The sequence below is a fragment of the Myodes glareolus genome, chromosome 9 (genome assembly GCF_982192425.1).
Source record: "Myodes glareolus chromosome 9, mMyoGla1.1, whole genome shotgun sequence".
NCBI lineage: Eukaryota > Metazoa > Chordata > Mammalia > Rodentia > Cricetidae > Myodes > Myodes glareolus.
This window is the reverse complement of record NC_142034.1, coordinates 83105178-83120881: the sequence shown is the minus strand read 5'-3', so window position 1 is coordinate 83120881 and position 15704 is coordinate 83105178.

The window sequence follows — 15704 nt, the reverse complement described above, 5'->3', positions numbered from 1 at the left end:
AAAGTTATCTGGGTACTGGTGCAGCTTTTTCTTAGTTCTGGTGTCATCCCTAGTTTTTGACTTTTACTTTTGGTTAGACTCTATTTTGTTATGGTCTTAATTTTTTAATGAGGACAAAGAATGGTTTTTCTCTATCAGTCTTTCAGCAAATATTTTCTCAGTGCCAGGTGCATAGTAGGCACTATATATAGTAGGTTTGTGTGAGCATGTGTTCTATTTGGGGGTTTCAGAAAATAAACCATTAGTATAATGAGGAACTAAATTTTATAGCAAAAATATATTGGAAGAAAAAGGCAAAGGTCAGCAAAGCAACAAGTCTTGAGAGTGGGTCAGTTTTAACTGTGACTGTGGAAGTCAAGGGAGTCTTCCTTCTGGAAGTGATGGAGGCATGCAAGAGACGCAGCTTGTTTTCTGAGTTTGGAACCAGCACAGATTGTAGGAGTCTGACAACTCGTGCCAGGATCTGTCTTCCTCTTTAGAGTGACCACTCAGGCAACTTTGCAGAAAATACCTCACACGCTGTATTTTCAACTTTTGTCCTACTCAGAAATCCACATTTTTTTAATATCTGTGATCACGCTCATTTCTGGGCACTTAGTACAAGGGACTGTGATCATGCACAAGGGACTAAAATGCTTGACTTCTATAAATACCGAAGTTACCATAACAATGATAAATGCATGACTATTCTCCCAAACCCGAAATGCAGTTCGAATTATTGAACTAAATTTCCTTTGACATCTGGTTTCTGGTCTTGTGTTTGAGAGCTTCAGGCAATTTCTACTCATTTTTTTCCAGTTCATAATCAGTTACTACTTAAACTCTAGGAGTCACTTAATTCTTAGCAGTCTTCTGCAATGTCTACCCAGTGTTAAGTTTAATTGGTAGGTTTCAAAAAATGTTTTGATTTGAGGGCTAGTGTTGGAAAAGTTCATGTGTCTTTCTACCCAACCCTCAGAATTCAGGGGAAAGTGCTGCTCTGGAGAAATTCAGCCATCTGGCTGGAAACCTTGATTCTGAATAAAATAAAGAGCAAAGGTGGGTAGGTCTATTCCTAGGTTCCAGTACTGACCATGGGTTAATTGATTTGAGTCATTGTTTCCCATACAGTTTTAACTTTTAACAATATTTATATAACAAATGACCTCAAAGATCATAAGTTCTAAAACTGGATGATATAGGTATGAAAACTGTTATCTAAAACTAGATGATACATTTTTTAAATGTAGACATAACTTTATCTAAAGTACTATTTAATAAAGATCTCAGCTTTTGTTGCTGGAAATACTATTCTGTTACATTACAAAAAACTCTTAAATTTAATTGGAGCCCATTTGACTTTATTATAATATTCTTAGAAAATCATTTTTTATCCTGACATAATAAATTATATAGCATATTAAAATATTAAGTTGGATATTAACTCTGTCTAGTTTTATATCTACTCCTGAGTACCACATAAAATTTTATAAGCAAAATATTGAGTTATATATTCAAAGAATTTGCGATACAATTAAATCTATTTTTGTAATAAAGAGTACACACCTAAACTTTGTAGGATACAAATGTTGGGTTTTTCAAATCTATAAATATATTTATATAAAGTATTTTAGTAAACTACTGTACTATATGAAACAAATAAGCAAGATCAAATTTGGATTAACAATAAAACAGGAAGATATGCTGTTTCTCTGCTTTCGCATATTGGGCACCCCTACCCTGTGAAATAAACCTGATATCAAATATAATAATAAAGCATAAAGAAAACGGGCATAGAGTGATTAAATTTTTCCATTATTTCCCCTGAGACCAATTGTTTATTTCTTGATGGTAAAATATAGCAGCCTGAGGATGTGCATGCTTCACAAATCTCTGCTATGTACCTGTCATGGAGGAGTTCCTGAGGATGAAATTAAGTCCTGCAAGTATGACACTTGATGGGATATATGTTCTCTGTCTTCAGGGGCCATATATCCTGGAGGCAGAGAGGAAAAGATAAAAAGATGGGGAAGTTAAGGGATTGTACATTTCAGTGAGAGAAATGCAGGGGGAAGTGGACTTAAGTAATAACTCAAAGGAAGTGATTTTTGATAGATTGTTCAGGGAAAACCACCATGCTCAACTTGCACCAAATGGAATCCTACAGGAGGAATACTGGGTACCTGGTGCAGGAGAGGAAGCAGAGTCATAGAATATGGTGAAAGAATGAGTGAAGATTGCTGGGAGGAGAAATGGGAGTGTGAATGGTGTTCCTCGGGGGTAAAGTGAGTTGGGTTCATAACGGATTATGTAGCTTCTAGAAGGAGGAATTGAGTAAGGGTTTGGGATAGTGTGGTGAATTAAGTTAAAATTGTCCATATAGGCTCACAGGAAGTGACACTACTAGGAGGTGTGACCTGGATGAAGGAAATGTGTCACTGGGGACAGGCTTTGAGGTCTCACATGCTCAAGCCTGGTTAGTGTATCACTGTCTCTTCCTGCTGCCTGTAGGATCCAGATGTGGACATCTCAGCAGCCTCTCTATGGCTACCATGCTTTCTGCTATGACAATCACAGACTAAACCTCTGAACTGTAAGCCAGCACCAATTAAATGTTTTCCTTTATAATAGTATCGTGGTCATGGTTTCTCTTCCCTACAATAGAAACCCTAACTAAGGCACACAGTCAGGGAGAAGGCAGAAATTTGGCACTACCTCATAAGAGAATTTATATTACTGTGAACAACATGTTCTGGTAATTGGCTGGAGGGTACTTATTAGAAGAGGGTCTGCTTTAATTTCTTGCTTTAACATTTATTCTGTCAGAAGTATATATTGTGGTTCAATGGAAAAAGGACATAAAGCTGTCATTTGGAGTAGTCCGAGGAGAGATGGTAATACCGGCTGGAAGATGTAGGGAAGCTTATGCATTCAAGACACCTCAGAGAAGGTCCTTGATGTTCCTCAGAGGTTGAGTTTCATGAGTATGTCGGAAATCAGAAGAACCAAGGGTGTGTCTGTGTTGGTCAGTCACGTGAACTGTGACATTAGAGTAGTCCTGAGGGGATACATGGAGATTGACTTCTTTGGAACATAGAGAGGTCAACATTGCCGCGCAACATCTGAGTGCGGGGATGTCATGACATTGAAGAAGGGTGTGGGCTAGATTTTAGCATGCTAGAATATACACAGCACAAAACACATGACCACAGCTGAGGGGGAAGTTGAAACTGATTTGTAGAACTCTCTATTTCCCATGGTTTGTATCCTATCCTTTCCTTTCTGGTACTCTGATGAGTCTGTCTTGTATATTTTTTGTTTTTAAAGAATTTTTCTTTATTATTATTTGTGGAAGTGTGTGTACTGTGTGTGAGTGTGAATGACACAGTATATACGTGAAGATCAGGTGACAACTTCACTACCAGTTCTTTTCTTCTACCAAGGGATGCAAGTTTGAGTTCAGATTGTATGATTCGCAGACATTCACTTTCACTTATTGCCATGGGCCCAACGTCTTTTATTAATATTTAGTTTGCTTTTCTCAGCCTCCAGGAAGAGAGTTCTAATGAAATATTATAGGACTAACCTAAAATATAATAAAGTGAGGAAAGGTAAATGGGATATTTTGACTGGAATCACTCATCAACCCTTAGACCTTTTATACAGATATTAGCAGAGAGAGGAAAGAAAGCAGCGTCTTTAAAGGTTGGTGATCAGTAGAGGTCAATCGGGGTGAGAGCTGACCCCAGATTCTTTGATTTTTTTTGTATAAAGACAAGAGAATTCTCCGTATTCAGTTCTCATGTATGAAATACTTTCACAGAACCATTTGAAAAAAATGCATCATTAAAACCAAGGTCATCTAAAGTCTTCAATAAATTAATTCTAGTTACCTTCCTATGTATAAGTAAAATATACTACAAGGACTCAAAAACAATGATAAGGTCTTGGAGTACTTTAGGGATCAATCCTCATCCCTAATTGAGACAGAAAACATGGTTTCTCTTCTCCCAAGGTCGTGAAACCTCCTAGAAGAACAAGCCGGGCTAGACAGAAATTTCTCTAGAGTTTTCTTCCCTGGCCTTTTAATGTCATAAGCACAGGGCGGTATAAAGAAGCTTTCGAATGCTGCTCTCAGCCCTGATTACTGGTGAGTCATTGTCAGATGTTTGGTCCCATTTCATCAATTATAACTGAATATTAATTTTCTTTCCACTCTGTTTCTTGATAGAAGGTTTTTAGAATCTATATAGATGAGGTTTCTTTTTGTTGTTTTCATTGAAACAAAGAGAATCTCTATTTTTGAAAATAACTTTTTTCTTTTTTGTTATTAATTTTTAAAAAAAAAATCTTATTTTACATACCAATCCCAGTTCCCTCTCCTGTCCATCCTCCTGTTCCCCTCATCTTCTCCCCAACCCACCGCCATTTACTTCTCAGAGAGGGTTAGGTCTTCCACAGGGAGTCAACAAAGTCTGTCACATCACCAAGGCCCTCCCCCCTATATCTCGGCTGAGCAAGATATCCCTCCATAGGGAATGGGCTCCAAAGAATCAGATCATGCACTAGGAATAAATACTGGCTTCATTGCTAGTGGCCGCATAAACTGCCCAAGCTACACAACTGTCACCCACATTCAGAGGCCTAGTTTGGTCTTATGCAGGTTCCTCAGCTGTCAGTCCAGAGTCAGTGATTTCCCACTAGCTCTGGTCAGCTGTTTCTGTGGGTTTCCACATCATGTTCTTGGCCTCTTATCTCACAATATCATTCCTCCCTCTCTATAGCTGAACTCGAGAAGTCTAGCCCAGTTCTTAGTTGTGAATCTCTGCATCTGCTTCCATCACTTATTGGATGAAGGTTCTATGATGACAATTAAAATAGTCATTAAATTTGATTACAGTGGAAGGGCATTTTGGGTAACCTCTGCTCTATTGCTTAGATTCTTAGCTGGGGTCGCCCTTGTGAATTCCTGGGAATTTCCCTGGTGTCTGGTGTCTCACTAACTCCATAATGGCTTTGAAAATAATTTTAGATGTGTTACTAAATATTTGCTCTGTGGCTAGCTGAGATAGGTAACCAGTCAGCCTAGGCTCCTTTTCAATGTGCTCTTGATAATGATGAGACATGTGCAGAAAAATATAATCAAAGAATTTAACCATTTAATGTCTTCGGCCACAAATTATGAGAAGTAGGAGAGACCAGGTAAGTTAGATAAACATGTAGGCATTTTAGTGAAGGAATGTATCAGACAGAAATGAAAACTGACAGGGGCTTTTAAGGATGTAACTTTTAGAGGAAATGGCAGGTTATGTTTTTACACAGGTTTGAAGAATTAGTTTGCATGTATTATATTAGTATTTAAAAGAGCAGTTCAATGTGCTCTATAACTACTTACCATATCCCAGTGATTCCTTATGTTTTGTTTTATATAGTATGCTTAGTTAAAACACCTAAATTTACTCATAAGAGAGTCCTTTAAAATGAAATAACTGATTTAAATATCAAATCTAAAATGAAAAATAAAAGTTTCACTCTTCCAAATGACGCGGCACCTCTCACTAGTCTATAAGTGCTATCAATTCCTGCTTAACGTAAATCTGTCTCATTTTAGTGCTAGATGCTGTAGAGCCTTCACCTTTGTTCAATAGTTAGTTTGCACATCTCTTATTTCAGTTTGCAAAAGGACAGCGTCATTTGAATGGGAAAATTATTGCATGGAAACCTGTTGGCTTTAAACCAAGACAAATTATGAACCTGCTGTGATTCATGGCAAGTGTTGTAGCATCTGAGACAATACCATGAAGTAAGGGATTATGTTTAATATTTCTGAACAATCTTTTCAGATCCAGGGCTCACGAATATGATACTGTCTTCATCTGCATCACCCTACAGTGTCAGTTATTTAATTAAAAAGAAATCTTAAAGGTTTTTCTAAAACATGTGCGTGAGCTCTTATCATTTCTGTTTCCAGAATTTGACTTGTCACTATGAGAAACGGTTCCCTAGCAACAGTCCAGCATATTTCAGAGTTCCAGACGAGTTTAGATAATGGAGTATATACATTTACACAAAATGCACCATCCACAAACATCATTTAAATTTAATTTGTCAAAATTTCAATATAAATTTATAGTGATTTCAAGGGAATTGACTGTAAAGCAGAGGACCAAAATTGCTCTGATTAGCAGAGAGATTATAAATATGCAGAGATCAGGAAGAAGCCATACCTGGGAGAAGAAAGTTTTGCATATGCTGAGCATACATTAGACTTGTCTCGAAACTCTTCTGAATACTAATGGTGGTAATGATTGCAGTTCTATGCATGAGAGAAAATTTGATTGACCTATACATACAATGCACACATACCTCTAAGAAAACCAGGAGCACTTGGAAGAAAGAGTGAAATCTAAATGATGTGTGAATACACAAACAATAGTTTCAAAAGCTTTACACTTTCTCATCCACTGGGAAGAGAGGTTAGTATGTAACAAACACTCTTCCAAGGGATTTTGCAAGAAAATTTAAATGTTCAAAGCAATCTTGTAAGCCATTGTTACTATACTCATTTGTGCAGCATCTGTTAAGAACGCCAATCCTGGCTTTAATAATACAGTATGTAGCTACAGTGGATGTTAGCAAGGTGGCATTGAGGGAATGTTGTTCAGAAAAATCAAAGCTTTGTTTTTGCCTTCGTCTTGTGAGACTGAACGATCATCATATAAAACAGATTATTTTTTCCAAATAGAAAATTAAATGCATGGTAGAGAAACTTTAGCTTCCAAATTACCTTCAGTCAACTTGACTGAATTTAACTGCATTATTTTCTTAATCCTTTCTATTGTTCATGTATTGTCCATAAATTTTAGCATAAAGGCACCTTAGACTTAGTTTACCGGGATATAGATCTAAGAGTTGCTTGTCTTCCTCTTGTTTCTCTTGATGCAATAATGAGATAAGGAAGGTTGTTGGATAAGATGTTTAGGACGAATGCTGAGCTTGAAGAGGAACTTATTTTTCCTTGGGAAAAATGAGTATAGTAAAATCATCTTATAAGACAGCTTGGAGCATTTAAATTTTCTTGCAAAATCCCCTGGAAGAGTGTTTGTTATATACTAACCCCTCTTCCCAATGAAATGGAAAACGTGAAGTTTTTGAAACTATTGTTTTGCTATTTTAAGTAATTTTTTTGCTTTTTATTATTTTATTAATTGAAAATTTCATATGTGAATACTGTACTTATAGCAATTCCCCCTTCCTTTTCTCTTTCAAAATTTTCCTGTGTCCACCCAATTCCTCAAATTCATGCCTTATTCTTTAATTATAGTTCTCTCTCTCTCCCCCCCTCACAAACACACACACACACACACACACACACACACACACACACGCATGCACATACAAACAAGCTTTCAACTTCCCTAGTTCATTTAATGTTGCTTATATGTATATATATTTAAGACTGACTATTGAGATGGGATCACATATTAGGTAGTTTGTACCTGGAGTAGACTAATTCTCCATCTCTCAGCAGCTATTAATTGCCTATAGCATTTCATATAAGGGTGGGACATTGTGAATTGTCCCACATTCATGTTGGCATACTAATTGATGGTATCATTTTTTTCAGATCTTGTTTAGATAACTATGCTGTGGAGCTTTGTGAGTGAGGGTTCCCTGTCAAACACAGAATATACTACCATTCAGCAGATGCCCTGGTTCTCTCTCTGGCTCTTATACTCTTTCTGCCTCTTCTGCATCAATGTTCCCTGAACCTTTGGTGGATGCATTGAATTGTAGTTGTATCAATTGGGTTGGGTTCTTTATGATTGATTGTTCTCTGCATTTTGATCTGATGTGTCCATCTATAATAGTCTCTGTCTGCCGCAAAAAGAGGCTTCTTGGATCAGAAATAACTATACTTATCTGCAAGTAGAAGGCTAAATATTAAGAACTAAATGAGAAATTATAGTGGCATAGGGAAGGTACAGTAGTAGTGCTATCCTCAAGAAAATAAAATGGAATCATTTTAGCAGTAGGAGAGGAGAGGGTGAAAATGAATTCTTCAGGGGTAGAAATTGCAGGACAGGGTATTATGAAGAGAGAAATTGGAAGAAAATGGTGAAGGGAGATTCAGGTGGGGAAACAGAAGGCAATACAGAGAGAGAGGAAGAAAGGAGGAATAAATAGTCTGAATAATATTTTTAAAAGTAACAGGCATCACTCTCCTGACTTCAAACTCTACTACAGAGCTGCAGTATGGAAAATAGCCTGGTATTGGCATAAGAACAAATGAGAAGTTTTTAGACTTTAGTATCCATCTTTACCAACTGGCTCATGAAAGTACATGGGCAATACACCTAAACTCAAGGTTTAGCCCCAGCAGCACCAAAAAATGAGATAAAAACCATCTTTCTAGGCAGTTCCTGAGTAGTACTGGCACTACTACTATATGCTGATTGTGTGTTAAAAAACAATTCTGCAAAATATTTTCATGTTTTCCTTTTTGTTCTGACCTAAACTTCACAACCTGATGATGGCTAATGGGAAACTGGCTGGTGTTCAAATGTAGCTAATGTATACGTAATGGGAAAAGACATTGGGTTCAAATTGTCCTATCAGAATTAAACTCTTACTGTGATGACTCAGACCCAAGCTTCCCCTCTCACAGTTCTATAAGCAGAGTCAAGTGGTTTAATAACCAGGACTTAAATTTGCTATTGGCTATGACAGCTTTTCAGAATAATAATAGCATTTGCAGTCTTCACTCATGAATATTGATCACCAACAGAAACTTTAGAAGGTTGACCAACTTGTCATTGAATTCATTATTACCATGAATACTGATGAATGCACTTAAAGGGGAAGCAGTAATTGCAACAATGGAGATTGTCCCTTCAGTGTTCTTTTTATTAACCAAAACAATGCTTCATCAGAACCTCTATCCAGTATGACCTTTATCCAATAAGAGGACTGGGAAAAAGCAGTAGCTGTGTAGGTTATTTTTCTTGCTTTTGTGACCATGTACTGGCAGAAATAGCTTAAGGGACAAAGGTTTTATTTTGGATTATATTAGATGGGATGAGCTGCATCATGGTGAGTACCAGCAGTTCACAGCTGTGGTAGGTAGACTTGGCCCTTATGTAGATAATCAAGAAGAAGAAATAAGACAGGACATAGTACCAGTCTATAAACTTCCGGCCCCACCCACCAATCCACCCACCCACCAAATAGAAACTTCCTCCCCAGGCCCCAGTTCTCCAATCTCCTCAGACAGAAAAACCAGTTAGGAAAGAAAAGTTCAAACACACTAAGCTGTGGGCACACTTCACATTTAAGCTTTTACTTTCACTTGTAATTAAAGAGAGTTTGCGAAAATTACTAATTTGTATAAACATTTTATCAGAGAGAAAGAACACCATGAGAGGAAGTCTGACTATGGGATAATTGGGTTTTGAACAGCACGAACTATTTCTGAGGAGAATTTACATCCACTTTTAGCTGTAAATTGAATTTAACTTTGGTCTGAAAGATGTGCAAAACACTTTGATAATAAATTTCTGTGTACAAGGACTTAGGGCATCTAATGAATTTAAGTCCTAGATTGTATGAATATGGGTATCGCTTTCACAAGTTCTCAAGAATGTTTTCTTAATTTCACTTTTAACTAAAATTTCCAATACTCTAGGCAGAAGAAAACTCTTTCCATATCATTTTTGTCTAAATTCAAACTGAATCCAAGAGCCATACTAAATCCCATTATGGAGAGGGAAAGTAGACACAAATTTCTATCGTTAGCCAAGGAAATATTGATAATTGATAGTTGATAAAAAGGGGTGCTCTTTCTTTAAGAGTGCTGCCCCTGGGTAGCTGTTCATGTTCCAGCATTTGGCTACACACCCAAGAATATATGAGCCCTATTTCTTGAGACTTCTCATTTAAGGTTCAAACTATGGTCCATTTTATAGAGGTATTCAAAAAAATTGCTAAGAAATAGCCATACTTCTAACTGTCACTATTGCTTTTATAGATATGCCATCAAAAGAAAAAAATGGATGCTTTAAAGAGATTCTTTATCTTTTCTTTTTTACTCCTCTGGGAATAGTCCATCACCTTGCTCATTCTAGGTAAGTGCTCTATCTACAAGCTATATCCAACCTCAAACTCTAGAATGTTTTTTCTTGCTGATTTATTAGTTTTAGTGTTAGTGTGGGTAGATCAGATGTCAATTACTTTGTTTCTATTAAAAATAATTTTTAATTTTGATTTTCATGTACATTTCTTGACTTCCCATATGTCTGTATGTCATTAGTGCCCATGAAACCCAGAATCATATTCTCTATACATAGGGTTATAGATGGTTGTGAACTACCGTGTGGTTTGTTGGGAATTTAATATGGGTGCTATTAACTGATGAGCAGTCTCCCCAGTCTCTATCTATTCTGTTTTTTTTTTAGCAGAAATTTTCATTAAATCTGGGATGCATAGGTACAGCTAGAATAACTGGCCACTGAGCTCTGATGAGCCTCCTATCATCATCTTCTCACCCACTGGTATTATAGATATATACGCCAAGGCTAGACAATTGCCTGAGTGCTGACACACAAACTCAGGCCTTCATTTCTGCACGAGAGGCATTTTGTGTACTGAGTTATCTCCTCAGTTCTAAAATTTTAAACATGCAGTTTGATCAATTTTAGCAAAATTTCAAAACTATACAGACAACTTTTTGTAATGTCATATTAATTTTTCATTGATTTTATTAAGCTCTACATTTTTATTTGCTCCCCTCCTTGCCTCTCTCCTCCCCTTCAACCCTCTCATTGTCTCCATGCTTCCTGTTTACTCAGGAGATAATGTGTTCTTCTACTTCCCATGTAGATTGGATCCATGTATGTCTCTCTTAGGGTGCTCGTTGTTGTTTAGGTTCTCTGGGATTGTGAATTTTAGGTTGGGTCTCTTTGTTTTATGTTTAAAAACCACTTATGAGTGAGTACATGTGATATTTGTCTTTCTGGGACAGGTTATCTCACTCAATATAATGTTTTCTAGCTCCATCCATTTGACTGAAATTTTTATTTTTTTCTGCTGTGTAGTACACTGTTGTGTAAAAGTACCACATTTGTCTTATCCATTCTTCAGTCGAGGGGTATTTAGGTTGTTTCCAGGTTCTGGCTAAGAAAATCAATGCTGCTATGAACAAAGATGAGCACATGTCCTTGTGGCATGTTTGAGCATTATTTGGATATATACTCAAAAGTGATGTTGCTGAATCTTGAGGATCATTGTTTCTTAATTTTCTCAGAAATCACCATACTGATATTCAAAGGGGCTGTACCAGTTTGCTCTCCCACCAGCAATACAAGAGTGTTCTCTTTTCCCCACAACCTCTCCAGCATAAGTTGTTACCAGTGTTTTTGATCTTGACCATTCTTACAGGTGAAAGATGGAATCTCATTTGTTTGATGACTAAGGATGTTGAACATTTCCTTAAGTGTATTTCAGCTATTTTAGATTCCTCTGTTGAGAGTTCTCTGTTTAGTCTGTACTTAATTTTTATTGGATTATTTGTTCTTTTGATGACCAATTCCTTGAGTTTTCTGTATATTTTGGAGATCAATCCTCTGTCTGATGTGGGGTTGGTGAAGATCTTTCCCCATTCTGTATTTTGCCATTTTTTTCTAGTTGACTATGTCCTTTAATTTACAGAAACTTCTCAGTTTCAGGAGGTCCCATTTATTAATTGTTTCTCTTTGTGTCTATGCTAATGAGGTTATATTTAGGAAGTTGTCTCCTATACAGACAACTTTAAACTATGTCAGAGTATGACCCTCAAAATTAAGTCTCATACCAGAATTCAGTGAAAATCAACAGATTTAATACACTTATTTCCTAAAACATTAGAACATAAAGACAGTAACAATTCTGCTGACCTTGAATGAGATAACCAGGGAACTCATGAAAAATGAATTGTTTTTCTTAGTTAATTTTCTGCAGGACCCAAGACCTAAAGGAATTAAGGTATGGGTTACTCTTTTAGAAAAAAAAAGACCTGCTGATCTGATTGCTGGAGGTGGAGGAAATACAAAATGGAGAGTTATAAACACCAGCTAAGTGCATGTGATCACTTGCAGAAATAAGGAATTTAATAGACATAATAAGTGTTGCTGTAATATTTTTAAGAATATGTTTATGCACATATTTTTTGATTTTTTTCCTTAATCACTTTATTGTGTAATGTAACATCAATTGAGAGAATATCAGTGGTTATCATATTCAAGTTTTGAGATAATAAAAGAATGTCCTTCAATGGACATTGTCATTTATTCTGAAATTTATAATGCATTGGTTATTGTATGTGGAGTAGTTATATAATATTAGGTATAATTATGATCTGGTTATTATTTCCATTTGGATATTAAGAATGGTGTAAAGAGATATGACTGTGTGACAAGCTGACAATATATGGACTTGTGAAATCTATTCTTTCTTGTAAGCTAAACTATATCTAGAATTAACTAAAACCCATGTGGTTTGGTACACACCTATGAGAGTTTTTTTTCTTAATCTAGTCATTTGAACTTGAAAGACCCAATTTTGAACCACAACATTTGAAGTTGAAAGATCTGCCTTTAATCTTTGCCATAACTTCTTGTGGCAGCCTGTATAAAGGACATAGGAAAAAGAAGTTATCTCTTTTTCATACCTGCTTGTCATTACCTTTTCTGGCAAGTCCATTTCTTCACTGCCATGAGAGCCTACTTCTTTTGAATTCTGACACATACTGAAGACCAGCTGAGACATTCAGCCTCGTGGTCTGAACAGTCACAGAATTTAATAATATTTTTCATTGGTAGACAGCCATTATTGAACTATCTGAACCACATCCTATGAGAAATTCTAATAAATCTAATAATCTCGTGTGTGTGTGTGTGTGTGTGTGTGTGTGTGTGTGTGTATTCATTCTGTATGGTATCTAAAGGGAAAATTGCCACCTGTTACAGGGTAACTACTTGTAGATGTGTGTGTGTATATGTATGTGTGAGTGTGTGTGTGTGTAAGCTTCTATAGTAGTAGCTTCCCACATGTTATTTCTAACATTCTTTAGAGTTAGTTATCCTTCCCCCAAATTTTCTTCCCTAACATGCCCTCCCATACTTCATACCACTGAATTCTTCTTCCATTATTCTCCTTTTCCCCTTCATCCCACAGAATTATATATCTCCTCCCTTGAAAGTACCACTCATAGCCTCTTACTAATCTTCTGTCCTCCATGAGTATTCCCATTGCAAGACACTTATCTGAAGATTCAAATCTAGCATCAAGATATGATAGAAAATGTCCTGCTGGTCAGGACATGTAAAAATCTGCAACTTTTGTCTTCCTTGAGTTTGCTCACAAAATGATTATTTCCAGTTAAGCCCATTCACTTATGAATTTTATTTTTCAGCTGAACAATAACCCATAGAGAAAAAAGACTTTATTTTCATTATCCATTCCTATGCTTATGAACATCAGGACTATTTCCACTTTTTGAATTTTGTAAATAAACCAGTCATGAACATTGATGAATAGTATGTGCTGTTAGGAGGTTGCTTGTTCATTTCCGGCCGCTCAGACCCAAAATAACCACACAGAAAAACTGTATTCATTAAATCACTGCTTGGCCTATTAGCTTTGGTTTCTTATGGCTAGATCTTACATCCTAAACTAACCCATCTCCAGGTATGTCTGCACTGGGATATAGAGTCCCTTTGGCTATATACTCATGAGCAGGACAGCAGGGCCATATGGTGAAGTAGTTAATAACAGCAGTTCTCAATGTGTGAATTGTGACCCACAAGGGGGTATCAAGGAACCCTTTGGCAGGGAGCCCTTAAGACTATCAGAAAACACAGATATTTGCCTTATAATTCATAACAGTATTAAAATTACAGTTATGAAGTAGCAATGAAAATAATTTTATGGTTGGGGTCACCACACATGAGGAACTATTCAATGGTCGTAGTATTAGGAAGTTTGAGCAATAGTGGCTTAAAACAACTGATTTCTATAGCAACTGTATGAGTTCTCACTTGCACCAGCATTAAGTAACTGTTCCCCCTTTCTCAATACTCATATCAGCATTTGTCATTAAAGATTTTTTTTTTAATCTTAGCCACTCTGACTCGGGTAAAATGAAATCTCAAACTACTTTTAATTTGCATTTTCCAGATGGTTAAGTTTGCTGGTAATTAGAAACAAAAATCTTTTCCTGCCACTTACATTTTAATGCTTGAGAAATTGGTTAATTCCACAACGCATTGTATTGGGGTGTTTGTTTTCTTCATGTTTAGTCTTTATTGAGTTATTTTAATTTTTTGGGTGCTAATCCTCTGTCAGATGTATAACTGATGATTTTTTCCCCATTCTGATTTTAAAAAACTAATTTAAAGAGTTATGTACTCACCCTTGGTTAAGGAACTTGCTCTTTGCAAGCTGCAGAGACCATTACAGAAAGCTAAACAAAGCATAGAGTTTTGGAATCTGGTCCCAAAGGTTATATCTACAAAACAAGTCCTATACCCAAGACTCAGAGAACATTGTGGAAAGGTCCTTAGAGCCAGAAGATCGGGGTGTCTGATACAAGATTGTGTCTCCTGGTAATGCCAGAATATGCAGTCATAAAATCTCATCAACATGAATGTCTAAACATGAGCTGAGTGAGGACAGCAATAGCCATGCCATAGTAGACAGAGGAAATCCATAGGCCTCCACCCTGTTTAAAGAACTACAGAAAACTAAGGAATGCTGAGAATGGGAGAGGTTGTCTTCCCCAGAGAAGAGTACACCAGTTGGTTATCTAATACTAAATAGCAAATGGTCATCCATGAAAACATACACATGAGTATGTTATACATTATATAAAATGAGTAGGTTATATTTAGGAACACACACACATGATGTAGAATTCCCGTCTGTATGCCATTAATATGTTTATTAACATATTACCATTGTTTAATAAAGAAGCTGTTCTGGGCCTATGGTAGGGAAGAATAAAGCTAGGTGGAAAATCCAAAGAGATATATAGAGAGAGTAGGCAGAGTGAGGGAGACATCATATAACAGCTAAAGGAGTCAGATGCCAAAACTTTACCCGGTAAGTCATAGCTTTGTGGTAATACACAAAATAATAAAAATGGGTTAATTTAAAATTAAATCAAAAGAGTTAGTTAATAAAAAGACCAAGATAATATGCCAAGCAGTGTTTAATTAATATAATTTTTGTGCAATTATTTTGGTCAAGGGAAACAAACAGCCTCTGTGTACACATGCACACATATAAATGTAACAAAAATTAATAAGGAAAGAGGCCATGAACTTGAATTAGAGCAACAAGGTATATGAGAGTGTTTGGATTGAGGAAAGGGGAATAAAAAATCATGTAATTTTATTATAATATCAAAAGTAAAAAATTGTAATTAGTCTAAGAAACTTACCAGGGAAACAAAAATTAGAAAAAAAAAGTGTCTGGACTAGAATTACAGGAGAAAAAGGGAAGTCTATTTCTGAGAGTTATAGGATGCAAATAATGGTCTTCTAAACAATGAAAAAGGCATCTTAATTGTATAGAATAAGGGAAGTCTTTGTAAGCTTTGAGCAGATCATGCTACAATAACTCAGGCATCATCAATAACTTTCCTCTTTCCAATTGTCATTTTGAGTTTTAAAATGACATATTTTATTTTT